This window comes from Triticum aestivum, chromosome 5B (genome assembly GCF_018294505.1).
Source record: "Triticum aestivum cultivar Chinese Spring chromosome 5B, IWGSC CS RefSeq v2.1, whole genome shotgun sequence".
Classification (NCBI taxonomy): Eukaryota; Viridiplantae; Streptophyta; class Magnoliopsida; order Poales; family Poaceae; genus Triticum; species Triticum aestivum.
The window spans coordinates 566892842-566907660 of record NC_057807.1 but is presented as its reverse complement, the minus strand read 5'-3'; the positions used below and the strand labels follow the sequence as shown (position 1 = coordinate 566907660).

At 44.9% G+C, this 14819-nt stretch overlaps 1 pseudogene; it reads left to right on the top strand.

Moving 5' to 3' along the window:
• The first annotated feature begins 412 nt into the window (after nt 1-412).
• Nucleotides 413-5654, top strand: LOC123115027 (E3 ubiquitin protein ligase DRIP2-like; annotated as a pseudogene).
• Nucleotides 5655-14819: the final 9165 nt, after the last annotated feature.

Below are 14819 nucleotides of genomic sequence, written 5' to 3'. Positions count from 1 at the left end.
TCTTGACAAAACAAGAAGACGGTTCCAAAAATACAAATCGCACGAAGACCGTCGTAGGAAAAGTACCCTAGACCTAAAAATTCTGCTGGGCCCCTCCCACCCCACAGCCTTCTATTTCTATCGCGTCCCACAGCCACAGGCTCACACAGCTAGCTAGCCTTCTATATACTTCTATATATCCACCCCAAAAAGTACAGCAGAAAAGGAAAAAACTAAACTTCGTGACTCACCGGAGCTCCGCCGCCGCTTCTCCCATCTCCCGGCCGACCAACGCCCTCGGTTCCATCGGCCGGGGCCATTTATTGCTGATTCTCCGCCTCCCGGTCGCAGAGTTCTGACGAGGAGGTTGTCGATCGAAGATTGACGTGGAGTTGAGGAGAAGGTGGCAGACATGGTTGCGGGCGGCGGAGAGATGGGGGGCGCGCCGGGGGTATCTCGCGTGCCGCGGGCGGCGCTCGCCGCGTTCATGACGTGCCCGCTCTGCAAGGGATACTTCCGAGAGGCCAGCGCCTTCGCCGAGTGCGGCCACACATGTGAGTTCTCTCTTCTACCCCGCTCCCGTCCGCCGCCTCTACGGTTTCGTTTCGTCCTCCCCCCTTTCGTTTCTTCGCTGCACGCTCTGTCGCCCCGCGCGGCCTTCCTGCGCCGCCGCCCCGTCTTCTTCGCGACCTAGCGTCGCGCTGCCGCCCCGTCTGCCGTCGGCGTCGCGTCGCGCTGCGTCTGCTTTCTCTCCCTGTCCCGTCTGTCTGTTCTCGGTCTGATGCGACCTCCTGATCTGATCCAGAAGGGCGCCGGAGGCGACGCTGTCATTGCCGAGCCTTTTGATTGATTGCCTGGGCTGCGATCTGGCCGTGGCGGCCAAGCCTTTTGATTGCCTGGGCTGCGGTCTGGCCGTCGCGGTCGAGTCTTTTGATTGCGTGCGCCGCGGTTTGGCCGTTGCGGCCACCTTGCGGCCGAGACGTTTCCTCTCCGGTAGCGCGTGCCAGAGCGCGCTACTCCGGAGAAACCCCGTGCCGCAGCCACCGAGCGCGACGGGACGCCAACAGGCAGAGGCAGGCGTCCGAGGCGAAATCGCGATCGTTGGAATCAGCCGATCTTTCTCCAATAGGACAACGTCTCCACCAAGTAGACAGACGGGACGCGGCCATCCTCCTCCGCCACCACCAAGCGAATGTCCTTGGCGATGGGCTCGCGCAAGCACAGGATGATGCACGACGCACCGCTGTCGCCGATGTAGACCAGCTCCACTGCCAGCTCGCAGTTGGCCACATACAACACGGCGCTGGGAATTGGACTTCCCCGTGGTGGCCAACGGGGCCATCCTCTTGGAAGGACATTAGGTCCCAGTTTCCTTTTGGTGCTAGGAGCAAAAGTTGTAAAGCCTTGGCACCTGTCGCAGGGTGAATGGAACTGTATGGTGTCGATGCACTATCTAGTAGCTTCATGTCATGTGTGTTAGGTAATGGTTGGGGAGGTTGTAGACGATGGTGGGGGAGCTTGGAGATGGTGGCATGAAATGTTGTGTCCGTTTGAACAGGCATTCTGCACTGCAATGGCTGGCCGTGGTCATTTTTTTGGCGAAAATCAACGGCATTGCATTTCATTTCATGTATGAAGAAGACACATTACAACGAAAATAGATTTTAGAGCAGGTGCGCCCCGGCCCGCCTATCCTGGCCATCCATATACCTAGGGATTGGGGCCAGCCGTTCCCGTAATTGACCCACGGTGGCTGTTACGAGCGGGACGAGACTGTCACGCGTGGGCACTGTTCCCCCGTGATGGAACTACTGTTTCAGCCAGAAAAGAGACAAACAGCTATGGGACACGGCCCGTGACTCTGGTCAATATTCGACACCGATACAGGGAGCGAAAATAGTCCCATGTGCGCACTGAACATATGCGATAAGATTTTTAGGAGGACATACATGAGCTCAATAATGCGATTTTCTGGATCAAACACACCATAGATGGATAAACTTACTTGGAGCATGTTGTTTCATCTGGGACTCGCGCAATATCCTGGATGGCTGGACACCACGATAGATCCGACCCCGAACACTTTCCATCGATCTGCCTGGCTGCGGAGGACGGTCCGCCGGCGGCTTGGTTGGATCTGAGCTCCGGCACAGAATCGGGAAGGAGAAGGGATTCAGAATCTCACTTGGGGAAACTTGATATTAAAGCCTCCAGGACGAGCCAGTATCCAGTATGGATACGTACCTGAAGCCGGCCGCCGGGGAGGTGCCTGGTGCGGCGAGCGCCGGCGAGATTGAATCGCGTCCCTGCCCCCAATCCATTGGAGCGAAGATGAAGGAGACCGGGCAGTGCGCTGTGTGTTGCGTGGTTTTTTCCGTGCTCACGGGCCGCGTCAGTATGCAATGGGACGGGTAAAAAAAACAAACCGCAGAGGCCACGCTGGAGCTGTTCCCCTGCGGCGGCAGGAACCGTGACAGGAGACTGCCACGGTAATGCGTACACTAATCCCATATCGTGCGGCAGCCATCTCGAGGGAAAGCGGGACGATTCGACCGCTGCGATAGGGCGGCCCCGGTGCAGCTGTGCGAAAAATCCGTGTCCCACATTACAAAGCCCAGACCGAGAGTACACAAACCCACAACAGCACACAAAAACGTCACACCAGCACCACAACAACACTACACTCTACAAGAGAAGGAACCAAGCTCCAAAGATCACCAAGACTCGGCCGGGAATCTGTGTCGGTTGTTGGTACTCCTTGTTGGACTGGTTGGTGGCAAGCCAAGTATCTAGTCTTGTTGCATTGTTACTACTATAGCTAATTTACTCCTAATATTGTTTTCATTTGCCGAGCACGTAAAAAACGGTTCTTTCAATTCAAATCTCTGCACTAAACTTGCATGCCTGCCTGTGGAGTTCCTCTTGTGACCGTCTTTTTGTAAGCAGTTTGCCGGGATTGTATCATGAAGAATATAGATGAGGAGGGGATCGAATCCTGCCCCGTATGCAATGCTGCTCTTGGGATTGCTCCTGAAGAGAAACTCAGGTAAGTAGTTATTAAAATAACAAGGTTATCTATATAGTTATCTACAGCACTGTTTTTTCAACTTGTCAGCTCAGTTCTCAATTTCTTTAAGTCTGTGTATAAGTACACCAGTGGAGTTATGCAATACAAGTGTAATTACAAGTGTAAACTCTCACTAATAACCAGCCAAAACTTGTTTTTTTGTGAAGCAAAAGCTAGAATGTATCTATAGAAGAAACTATCTATGTATACATACATACTTGTTTTGTGAAACAAAAGCTTAGAATTCCAGCTACTTATTATTACTTTTCCTGTGATCTCGACTCAGGTACTCTACTATATGCTGCTACCTAACATGATTGATTGTTTCCTTGTTTGAAGGGATGATCAAAAAATTCAGGCTATCAGGGACCATGCGTTTCCACCTAAGGCAGAAGTTGACGCTTCAGAGGCTCCAACTATTACACTGCCAACAAAGATAAAAGAGAGGTCCATTTCTTCCTTGGTTGAAACCAAAAAGATGGCAATACAACCTACTCTAACAGGACAGAGAGCTGCAAGAAGGAAATTCATGTCCCATTTGTTTTCTGTCGGTAAATTGCCAAACAAATCGGAAGACCATAGTCAGAAGACGGAGATAGCCTCAGCACCAAAATCAACCAAGGTGACAACATCTGCAAACAAAAAGAAGGTACTACTAAAGTATTACCAGCACATAATTTCATATGCAAGTTTGATGCCGATTGTCTTGTAACATTTGCTTATTCTGACTACACTTCCATCCCAAACAGAATAGTGCAGACATTTCTGAAGATGGCAAGAGTCGCGAGACGATTGACAATGAAGAGCTTCATAAGCCCTTACGGGGCTTAGTCGTGGCAAGTGCGAAGAAGTCACAAACATTAAGTTATCTGGGGGAAAGTCGGAAAAACAAAACAGCCACAGAGGATAGTCGGAGGGAAAGCCCAGAAGCAGACTCGGATGATGGAATAACTACCCCAGTCTGGTTTTCACTAGTGACTTCACCCAACCAGTAAGATTGCAGCATATTCAATATTCGTATTAATTCTGATGGACCGTGTTTTTTGCGTCGTCACATCAAAATGAAAACTGTTTTGCAGGGCAGAAGCTAAACGGCTGCCTCAGCTAGAAAAGAATTTCTACAGAATTAAGTGAGTTCCCCATTAATCTTCAAGTTTCTTTGTCAACAATGATAGAGGCCTCTCATACTTCACTTAGTATCCTCTTATTTGTAGCATAGATTGCTCAAGGTTTTTTCCCAGCTTGAGAATTTTAGATGGCGCAGTGCGCTGATGCCCCTTTTCATGTTATGTTTTCTACTAGTAGCAACTGTGCTATGGTATCAGCAAGAGTTATTTCCTTCATTTCAAAATATGAAGGTGAAGTGTCTAGAATAACAATTTTTATGAGCATTGGAGAGGATGCTTCATTCGAAAATCCTGCATGCTTTTTTTCGTTCATCCCTTCCAGCAATTCAGCTAACATGTTACTCAATTCCAAGAATTTAATACATTCTGTTTAATATGGATTTTTCTTCTTGTTTCAGAGATAGAACTATGCAGGTCTCCTCCATCCTGCAGCTCATTATGATAAAACTTGAGCTAGCAAGTGACGTTAAGGTGAGCATTTTAGATGTCTTTGTGCTTCGATTTTGATTGTTGTCTGGGGCCTCTTGTCAAGGTGGTTGCTTCCAAGCATTAGAATTAGATGATTAGATCATCAATAAATCTCCAGTTTACTGCATTGTAGATTTTATTACTCAGAAATAATGAAGGGACACCCCCACCGATTTCCCATTAAAGGAACCACCACCTTACTGCATTTGTAGATTTGGATGGTGGCGTATATAGTATACGATTTATTTGCACCAATTAGTATCATTTTTCTTGTTATCGCATGTGTAAGCCGAGAAAGTATGTTTGCATATGGACATTGTTGAATGTGCTATTTGGCCTGACCCCCTGTCTGTATACTTGTGTGAAATGCAGGTGGAGATCTTATGTCATGGTAAGCCGGTCTGCCCCTCGACGACGCTGCCCGGCCTACTCAAGCAGTGGCTGAGCCGCAAGCCGAAGCGCAGGGTCCAGAGGCCGGTGGGTGCTCCGGCGAATGAGTTTGTGATGGAGCTGCACTACTGGCGGTGCCTGGCGTCCAAGCCCCTTTGCTGCACGAAGAAAGGAGCCTCCCTCCCATGCCATTGCAACACTTAGCTAGACCGGCATCCAGGTCCCTTTTGCTGCTAGCCCCTCCGTCTGCGTGGGCTGCTCATGCTCGTCATCCACCAGTAGGCCTAGCTAGGATATATATTCATATATACCTGCATATTTCTCATTCTCTTAATGGACCGTGTAAAGAGAGAGGGGCGACGGAAAGAGGTGAGCGACGGCAGTAGACTTGCTAGAGTAAAACCTGAAACGTTACCATGACTACATTTTTGGTCTACAGTTATGACAAGAATTTGCAGACAAGATTGTTCCTGTGTTTGTGGTGATTTTATTTTCACCCCAGCAAATCAATGTATTACAGAGCTCTGGGCTAGAGCTCCGCCTTATAGACTCTGTGATCAGAAGCTTATTTGGATCATCTTGTGCCAGGATCCGGCCGGTCTAGAGTAGGTCAAGCTAGGTAAGCATTTTTCTGAAAGCCCTATATCAGCGGCTTGGTCAGTAGCTACCTTATGCGGAATGAAATTGTGATGTTTCCAGAGAGAAGGATACGCATGCGCTGTGAGGAACATCGGTGATAAACGAGTTGGCATTTGCTACAAACAAATTGCTCATGCTTAGCTTTGTTTCTCGCAGTGTATCTTTCTTCTTCAAGAAAGAAAAGAGAATAAACTTTTACGCCTCACGTGATAAAAGGAAAATTTCCCTTGTGACGAGCAGTTTAGTTTCTGGGCCGTGTTGCGAGTGCCTGTAGGAAAAGGTCATGATTCTACCATCTTTTGTCTCGACGAACGACGACAACAGATTTCCCTTCTCATTTCTCTGGGGAACAAGGGGAAATGTGCGTATGCAATGCAATACCGTCAATCATCTGCATATTTGACCGCGGGACACCCTACCGCAACGCCAAAAATGGTGGAATATGCTGAATCATATATGGGCCTTGGGCCTATAAGAACAATGATTCTTGGCTAATCTTAAGGCCAATGTAGGTGTATGGCAGGTGGTGAGAAGTTTAGTATTCCCTCCCTAAAGAATTATAAGCGAGTGATCTAACGCTCTTATATTTCTTTACGGAGGGAATACAACCTTGCTATTTGAGGAGAGTTGAGAACTTGAGACCCTTTCATAAGGGCTGCTCTACCACTTGTCAATGAAAGTTCGGGAAGAGTAGTGGTACACGCGCGCTCCTTCGGGAATGAGCCGATCGGAGTTCACACCTATGCGCTCTTCTCGTGGGGGTGCGACCCTTCCCGGGGGTGCGTGCAGGGATGAAGCTAGAAAAACATTGATGGGGTCATGTCTATGATAGTGGGGTCATCTTCTATGAATGAACAATGACTAGTATTAAATTTGTGAAGGGTTTTCTAATTTCATTGGGGTCAATTTGTTGGCGAACGTAGTAATTTAAAAAAAAATCGTACGATCACGCAAGATCTATCTAGGAGATGCATAGCAACGAGACGGGAGAGTGTGTCCACGTACTCTCGTAGACCGAAAGCGGAAGCGTTTAGTAACGCGGTTGATGTAGTCGAACGTCTTCATGATCCAACCGATCCAAGTACCGAACGTACGCCACCTCCGTGTTCAACACACGTTCAACACGATGATGTCCCTCGTGCTCTTGATCTAGTTGAGGACGAGGGAGAGTTACGTCAGCACGACGGCGTGGCGACGGTGATGATGAAGTTACCGTCGCAGGGCTTCACCTAAGCACTACGACGATATGACCGAGGTGTTAAACTGTGGAGGGGGGCACCGCACACGGCTAAGAGATTGTCTGTTGTGCTTTGGGGTGCCCCCTGTCCCCGATATAAAGGAGGGGGGAAGCGTAGTAGTACACGCGCGCTCCTACGGGAATGAGTCGATCCGAGCTCACACCTATGCGCTCTTCTCGTGGGGGTGCGACCCTTCCCAAGGGTGCGTGCAGTGATGAAGCTAGAAAAAAATGATGGGGTCATGTCTATGATAGTGGGGTCATCTTCTATGAATGAACAATGACTAGTATTAAATTTTTGAAGGGTTTTATAATTTCATTGTGGTCAATTGACCCCAATGCACACAAGGCTTAGGTGTGTCAACCCGTTTGTGGGCCTAAGGCCAGGTCCATGACTCCCTACCCGACGGTTTATATAATAGAGGAGTTGGCCAGACAGACACTAGCAAGTATGGCTTTAGCCTTGCTAAGCCAGGTTAGGCATTTCTTTCCACAAATATAATCTAACTTTTGGAGGCCAGCAGGGCGAGAAAAACCTTGCTTTGCGGGGAGTGGCTCGCCTTTGACGGCAAAATCGACTGCGCAAAAAATTCTACACCAAACCCCCGCCGTTGACCATAATCTACCAAATGTGTAGCCAAGGCAAGGTTGGCAATGCCGAGTTGAGCTAGCCAGGTGAGCTGACCAACAACCTATATGAACAATTCAACCAAACGCACCGTCACTCCCTCCTTGCGCAACCCTAGTTGTCATCTACCGTTCCTTTCACTGTGTTGCTTCCGGCGATCCCATTCCGCCGACCACATGCACGTTAGTCGGGAGAGTAGATGCCTCTGAAACCCGTCGTTCGAGATCGTGCCCAGGAAAACGGCGACAAGATTTTTGGGGAGTGTCTTAATGCGACTGCTCCCGATCTGTCCCCGTCCCTGTCCACCTCTGCTTCGACTACTTCCCCTGCATAGACCCATGGACGACGACATCGCCGCCAAGAAGGACATCGGATGACGCTAAGGCTGTTGTTGCCACTGCCTTGGCCTAGCCAACTGGAGGGTATGATTCGTCCATCCCCTATTTGCTCATTCATGTGCTAGCCATATATGTGGTGTTTATAGATGTTTCGGTTCTATATATTATACATGCTCACATGCTTAGGTATTGGTATGAGTTGCATACTATGATTGACATATTTATTTTCTACTCGTGGATTAGATCGATTACTGCTAATATATCCAGCAATCCAAAAATCTTATTTTAGGCACTTTTCGATTCAAGGCTTTGCCGCGATATTGAAACCAGAAAAGTTTACTGGAACGCATTTTAAGCGTTGGCAGACAAGCACCACCTTGTGGCTCACAGCGATGAACGTGTTGTGGGATGGTGGTGTGCCTCCCACGGAAAGGATTGCTCCTGAACAGGAGAAGGCGTCTAGGGAAGCAACCACCATATTTGTGGGAGCAGTTTTGAGTGTGATTGGAGACAAGTTGGTTGACGCATATATACTTATGCGGGTTGCCAAAACTTTTGGGATGCGCTCGAAGTTAAGTTCGGCGCAACCGATGCTAGAACCGAATTGTATGCTATGGAGTAGTTCCATGATTACGGGATGGTTGATAACTGTTGTGTATTGGACCAGGCCCATGAGATACAGTGCATCTCTAAGGAGCTGGAGCTCTTGAAGTGTGTGTTATCAGACAAGTTTATCGAGAGTTGCATTATTGCAAAACTCCCTCCTGGATGGAGTAATTTTGTTACTTCTCTCAAGTACTTGAGACGTAAATTCTCTGTTGAGGATGTCGTCGGCCATCTAAGTGTTGAGCAGAACTTGAGAGCAAAGGAATCACACATGAAAGGGGCAGAGGGTTCTTCTAGCGCTAATAGGGTGCAGAAGAATTTCCACAAGTTCAATGGAAATAACACTGTCCAGCAAAATACTACCTTTAAGAAGAAGGGTAATAAGAAAGACAAAAAGAGATGGGTGCTTTACTTATGGTTCAGAGGAACATTGGAAAAGCAAGTGCCCAAGCTAGTACAAGAAGCCAGGACAAGACTCCAAGTCTATCAATATGACTATGAGCAACAGTGATGGTGCAACTGGGTATGGTAATTTGTTTACCGTACCTTCAGTTTGTCAGTCCACCGATTGGTGGATTGACACAGGGGGCAATATTCATGTGTGTGCTGATGTGTCATTGTTCTCTTCTTACCAGGTCACATGAGATTGCTCTATCCTGATGGGTAATGGCTCGCATGCTTATGTTCATCGTGTTGGCACGATAGATCTATAGTTCCCTTCGGTAAAGATCGTGCAACTGAAGAACGTGCAACATGTCCCCGCCTCAACAAAAATCTCATTAGTGGCTCCCTTCTATGTAAAGAAGGGTTTAAGTTAGTATTCGAGTCCAATAAAGTAGGCTTATCTCAGTATGGACTATTTTTGGAAAAGGATATGATTGTGAAGGTTTGTTCTGCCTTTCCCTAGCGAATTTTGTAATTAAGTCAACCAAATTCATTCTAGCGTGAATGAATCTGAGATTTGGCATTCACGTCTTTGTCACATTAATTTCGGTTGCATGACGCAGCTGGCTAAGATGGATCTAATCCCGAGTTTCACTTTAGCCAAAAGCTCTAAGTGACATGCGTGTGTGCAATGTAAGCAACCTCGTAAGCGCCACAAGCCTGCGAAGAAGAGATACCTGGCAGCACTAGAACTCATACATTTAGATCTCGTGAGATGAATGGTGTGTTGACTGAAGGTGGAAAAAATATTTCATGACCTTGATTGATGATTCTAGATTCTGCTATGTGTATTTGTTAAATAGCACTAAGTATGAGGCTCTACACTACTTTAAAATCTATAAAGCAGAACTTGAGAACCAACTTGAAAAGAAAATAAAACGAGTTCAATCTGATTATGGTGGAGAGTACTTTTCTAATGAGTCCGATTTATTATGTGTGGATCATTGTATTCTTCATGAGAGGATGACTCCCTATTCACCCCAATTAAATGGGGTTGTCGAATGGAAAACCGCTCTCTAGCAGATTTGGTTAACGCCATGTTAGATACGTCGGGTTATCCAAGGCATGATGGGGGAGGCTGTATTGACATCATGTCATGTCCTGAATAAAGTTCCCATGAAGGATAATGAGACTACTCCCTATGAGCAATGGAAAAAATAAAAGAAATACACTCTCCTACTTGCGCACTTGGGGCAGTTTGGCGAAAGTCAATGTGCCGATAACCAAAAAGCGTAAATTTGGACCAAAGACTGTGGAATGGATTTTTTGGGCGATGATAAGACAAAGATAAGCAAGACTAAAAAATAGGAGTGATAAGTGCCAGGAGTCTGCCTCTAGCTATAGATTTCTAGTGGCGAAATCTGATGTACATGATGTGAAGGTCGGTATGATCATGGAGCCTAAAGGTGCTACATTCTTTGTGTTTTCCCCGTGAGAGATATACTAAGCACTTCTAAACTGGAATATATGAGACTCCTGAACTTGTCATTCTGATGGAATATTATGAACACAAAAGTGATGAAAATTCCACTGAGGATGACGAGGAAGCTCCTATGACAGAGGACTGCAAAGTCCTTCAGTGATTATTTCCTCATGTACATCATGGACGACACTGTCAGATCCATTTCAGAAGCTTATGCATCACTAGATGCTGACTACTGGAATGGTGCGGTCCTTGGCGAGATGGACTCCATCTTCGCTAATGGGACATGGGAGATCACGGATAGTCCTTATGGTTGTGAGCTATTGGGATGTTAGTGGGTGTTCAAAATAATCTTAGGCCCGATGATATTGTTGAGAAGTACAAGGCTAGGCTTGTGGCCAAGGGTTATACCCAGAAAGAAGAAGAAGATTTCTTTGATATTTACTCACATGTGGCTAGACTGACGACCATTTGAGTGTTACTCTCTTTGTGTGTCTAGACTGACAACCATTTGAGTGTTACTTCCGTTGGTTGCCTCACATGGTCTTCTCGTTCATCGATGGACGTTAAGACGAATTTCCTTAATGGACGGCTAGACAAGGAAATTTACATGCAACCGCTAGATGGCTTTGTGGTAAATGGTCAGGAAAGAAAGGTCTGCCAGCTATTGAAATCTTTGTATGGCTTGAAACAAGCGCCTAAGCCATGGCATGAGAAGTTTAATACAACTTTGACATCTGTTGTCTTTGTTGTTAAGGAAACTGACAAATGTGTACACTATCGCCATGATGGGGGCGAAGGATTTATACTTTGTCTGTATGTCGATAACATAGTGATATTTGGGACCAACCTGAAAGTAATTGAGGAGGTCAAGGCTTTTCTATCTCATAACTTTGAGATCAAAGATCTCGGTAAGGATGATGCTATCTTGAATATCGAACTACTAAATTACACTTCTGCAATCCCACTATGCTGAGAAGTGATACGTCTCCGTCATATCTATATTTTTTTATTGTTTCATGCCAATGTTTTACAACTTTCATATACTTTTAGCAACATTTTGTATCATTTTTTGGGACTAAGATATTGCTCCAGTGCCCTGTGCCAGTTCCGGTTTGTTGCATGTCTTTTGTTTCGCAGAAAATCCATATCAAATGGAGTCCAAACACGATAAAAGTTTACAGAGATTTTTTTGGAATATATTTGATTTTTAGGAAGTGGAATCAACGTGAGATGATGCCTGAGGGGCCCACAAGCCCTTGAGGCACGCCCCCTACCTAGGGCAAGTCCAGGGGGCTTGTGGCCACCCCAAAGGTCAGTTGGAGGTGTCCTTTGGATGCAAGGAAGCTTATATTCGGATAAAAATCATGTTAAAATTTCAGCCCAATCGGAGTTACGGATCTCCGGATATTTAAAATGGTGAAAGGCCAGAATCAGGAACGTGGAAACAGAAGGAAACGGGGAGAGAGAGAGAGAGAGAGAGAGAGAGAGAGAGAGAGAGAAAGGTCCAATCTCGAAGGGGCTCTCGCCCCTCCGCCGCCATGGAGGCCATGGACCAGAGGGGAAACCCTCCTCCCATCTAGGGGGGAGGTCAAGGAAGAAGAAGGAGGGGGCTCTCTCCCGGTGGCGCCGGAACGCCACCAGGGAAATCATCGTGTGACGACGATCTACTCCAATAACTCTGTCATCTTCATCAACATCTTCATCACCTTCCCCCATCTATCTACAGTGGTCCACTCTCCCGCAACCCATTGTACCCTCTACTTGAACATGGTGCTTTATGCTTCATACTATTATCCAATGATATGTTACCATCCTATGATGCTTGAGTAGATTTTTGTTGTCCTAATGGTGATTGGTGAATTTCTATGATTGGTTTAATTTGTTTGTGGTTATGTTGCTATCCTTTGGTTCCCATCATATGAGCGCGCGTGTGGATCACACCATAGGGTTAGTTGTATGTTTATAGGACTATGTATTGGAGCGCAAGGATGACAGCAGCTTCAGCCTAGCATAGAAATTGATGCATACGGGATTGAAGGGGGATCAATATATCTTAGGGCTATGGTTAGATTTCACCTTAATGAATGTTAGTAGTTGCGGATGCTTGCTAATAGTTTCATTCATAAGTGCATAGAATCCCAAGTAAGGGATAACATGCTAGTAGTGGCCTCTCTCACATAAAACTTGCTATCAGTCTAGTGACGTAGTCAATTGCTAAGGGACAATTCTGCAAATCGTACCACCGCCAAGCCACACTCGTTATACTAAGTTAATTGTTTCTTTATTTAAACAGCACCTAACTTTTATTTTCACGTTCTTTATTATCTTGCAAACCTATCCTAGTTCACCTACAAAGTACTTCTAGTTTTATACTTGTTCTAAGTAAAGCGAACTTTAAGCGTGCGTAGAGTTGTTCGGTGGTTGATAGAACTTGAAGGGAATACAAATCCTACCTTTAGCTCCTCATTAGGTTCGACACTCTTATTTATCGAGAAAGGATACAACTAATCCACTATACTTGTGGGTTATCTAGACCTTTTTCTGGCGCCGTTGTCGGCGAGCAATAGCATGGGGTGAATATTCTCGTGTGTTCTTGTTTGCTGTATCACTAAGTAGATTTTATTTGATGTTATAAGTTGTTCTATATCTTTAGTTATGGATGTGGAACATGAAATACCAAAAAAATAGGTGTACTTTCTACTCATGGAGATGGAGAACCTCCTAAAACCCTCGATGCTCGTTATGTGAAAATTATTAAACACTACTTTGATAATCCTGAGAAAACCCCATTCAACTTGATAATGGGAGACACGTTGGATCAACGTGAATACTTAAAAAGGGAAACTGTTATGGGATCAAACTCATATGTTGCATTGGTATGCTTGGAATTTATGCCGGAGATATGATTATACTTGTTGCTCTAGGATGAAGGCTCCACACCTTCCCTTTTCATTTAAATTTAATGATAGTGAAACCTTGGCTTCTTATGCTAATGGTATATATGATTACTATGATGTGGAACAAACAGAAGAATTCGTTGCTTTTAAGGGTGCTTATGAAATTGAATCTTTGTTTGAAAAGTGTGAAAATTATGATGATGCTGTTTACAGACCTGAAAATTTTGCTATACTTAAATATTGCTATGAAAATTATTAATATAATGCTGATATTAATGAGTTTATTGAGAAAGTCTCCTCTGTCCAAAATGAGACTAATATTTTGCAGGAAACTATGGAAGAAGAAATTGATGACATTGTGAGTTCATTAGATGAAAAAGATGAGGAGGAGAGCGAAGAACAAAAGGAGGAAGAGCGGATTGATCACCGGTGCCCACCTTCTAATGAGAGTAACTCTTTATCCCATACATTGTTTAATTTACCTTCGTGCGTACCGAAGGATGAATGCTATGGTAATTGCTATGATCCCTTTGATTCATTTGAAATATCCCTTTTTGATGACTTGATGCTTGCTATGCTTGTGGCCATGATGCCAATATGAATTATGCTTATGGAGATGAACTTGCTATAGTTCCTTATGTTAAGAATGAATTTTTTGCTATTGCACCCACGCATGATAGTCCTATTATCTTTTTGAATTCTCCCAACTACACTATATCAGAGAAGTTTGCGCTTATTAAGGACTATATTGATAGGTTGCGTTCTACTATTGCACATGATGATTTTGATAAATATAATATGCATGTGCTTGCTGCTCCTACTTGCAATTATTATGAGATAGGAACTACATCTCCGCATCTCTATGTTTTCAATACGATAAAATTGCAAGAAACTGTTTATGCTATGTATCGGCCTTTACTATGTGTGCATGAATTGTTCTTTTATGACATGCTGATGCATAGGAAGAGAGTTAGACTTTGTTGTTTGCATGATATATAATACTTTGTGCTCAATACTAAATTACAACTCATTGCTAATTAAAATTGGTTTTGATATACCTTGGGAACCGTGTGGATCCATTACTTGAGCACTATATGCCTAGCTTAATGGCTTTAAAGAAAGCGTTGCCAGGGAGACTACCCGGAAGTTTTAGAGAGTCATTTATTTCTGTTGAGTGCTTTTAAAAGGTTTTAAAAAATAAAGTGAGGAACCTGAAACTTTTCAAAAAGAAAAGTGAAAGTAAGAAGGACGAGCACCGTTGAAGTGGGGGACCTCCTTGAACTTTGTTCATGCCCATGGAAACTTTGCAAATCTTGAATGACAGACACTTTTCAAAAAAATAATTATCTCCTTGTGCAAATCCATTTGTTATAAAAATAATGTGCCAAGATTTGCCTTTAGGATGATTAGATTGCTTGTTTGGTTTGTGCAGTGCAAAAACAGAAACTTTGGCTGTAGTGAGTGATTTTTCATTTTTTTACTAGAACGTCAAATGTTTCTAAAAATTTTACATAGTACTACTATGCAAATTGTTTATTTTTTTCATAATCTTTCAGAATTTTTGAGTTACATA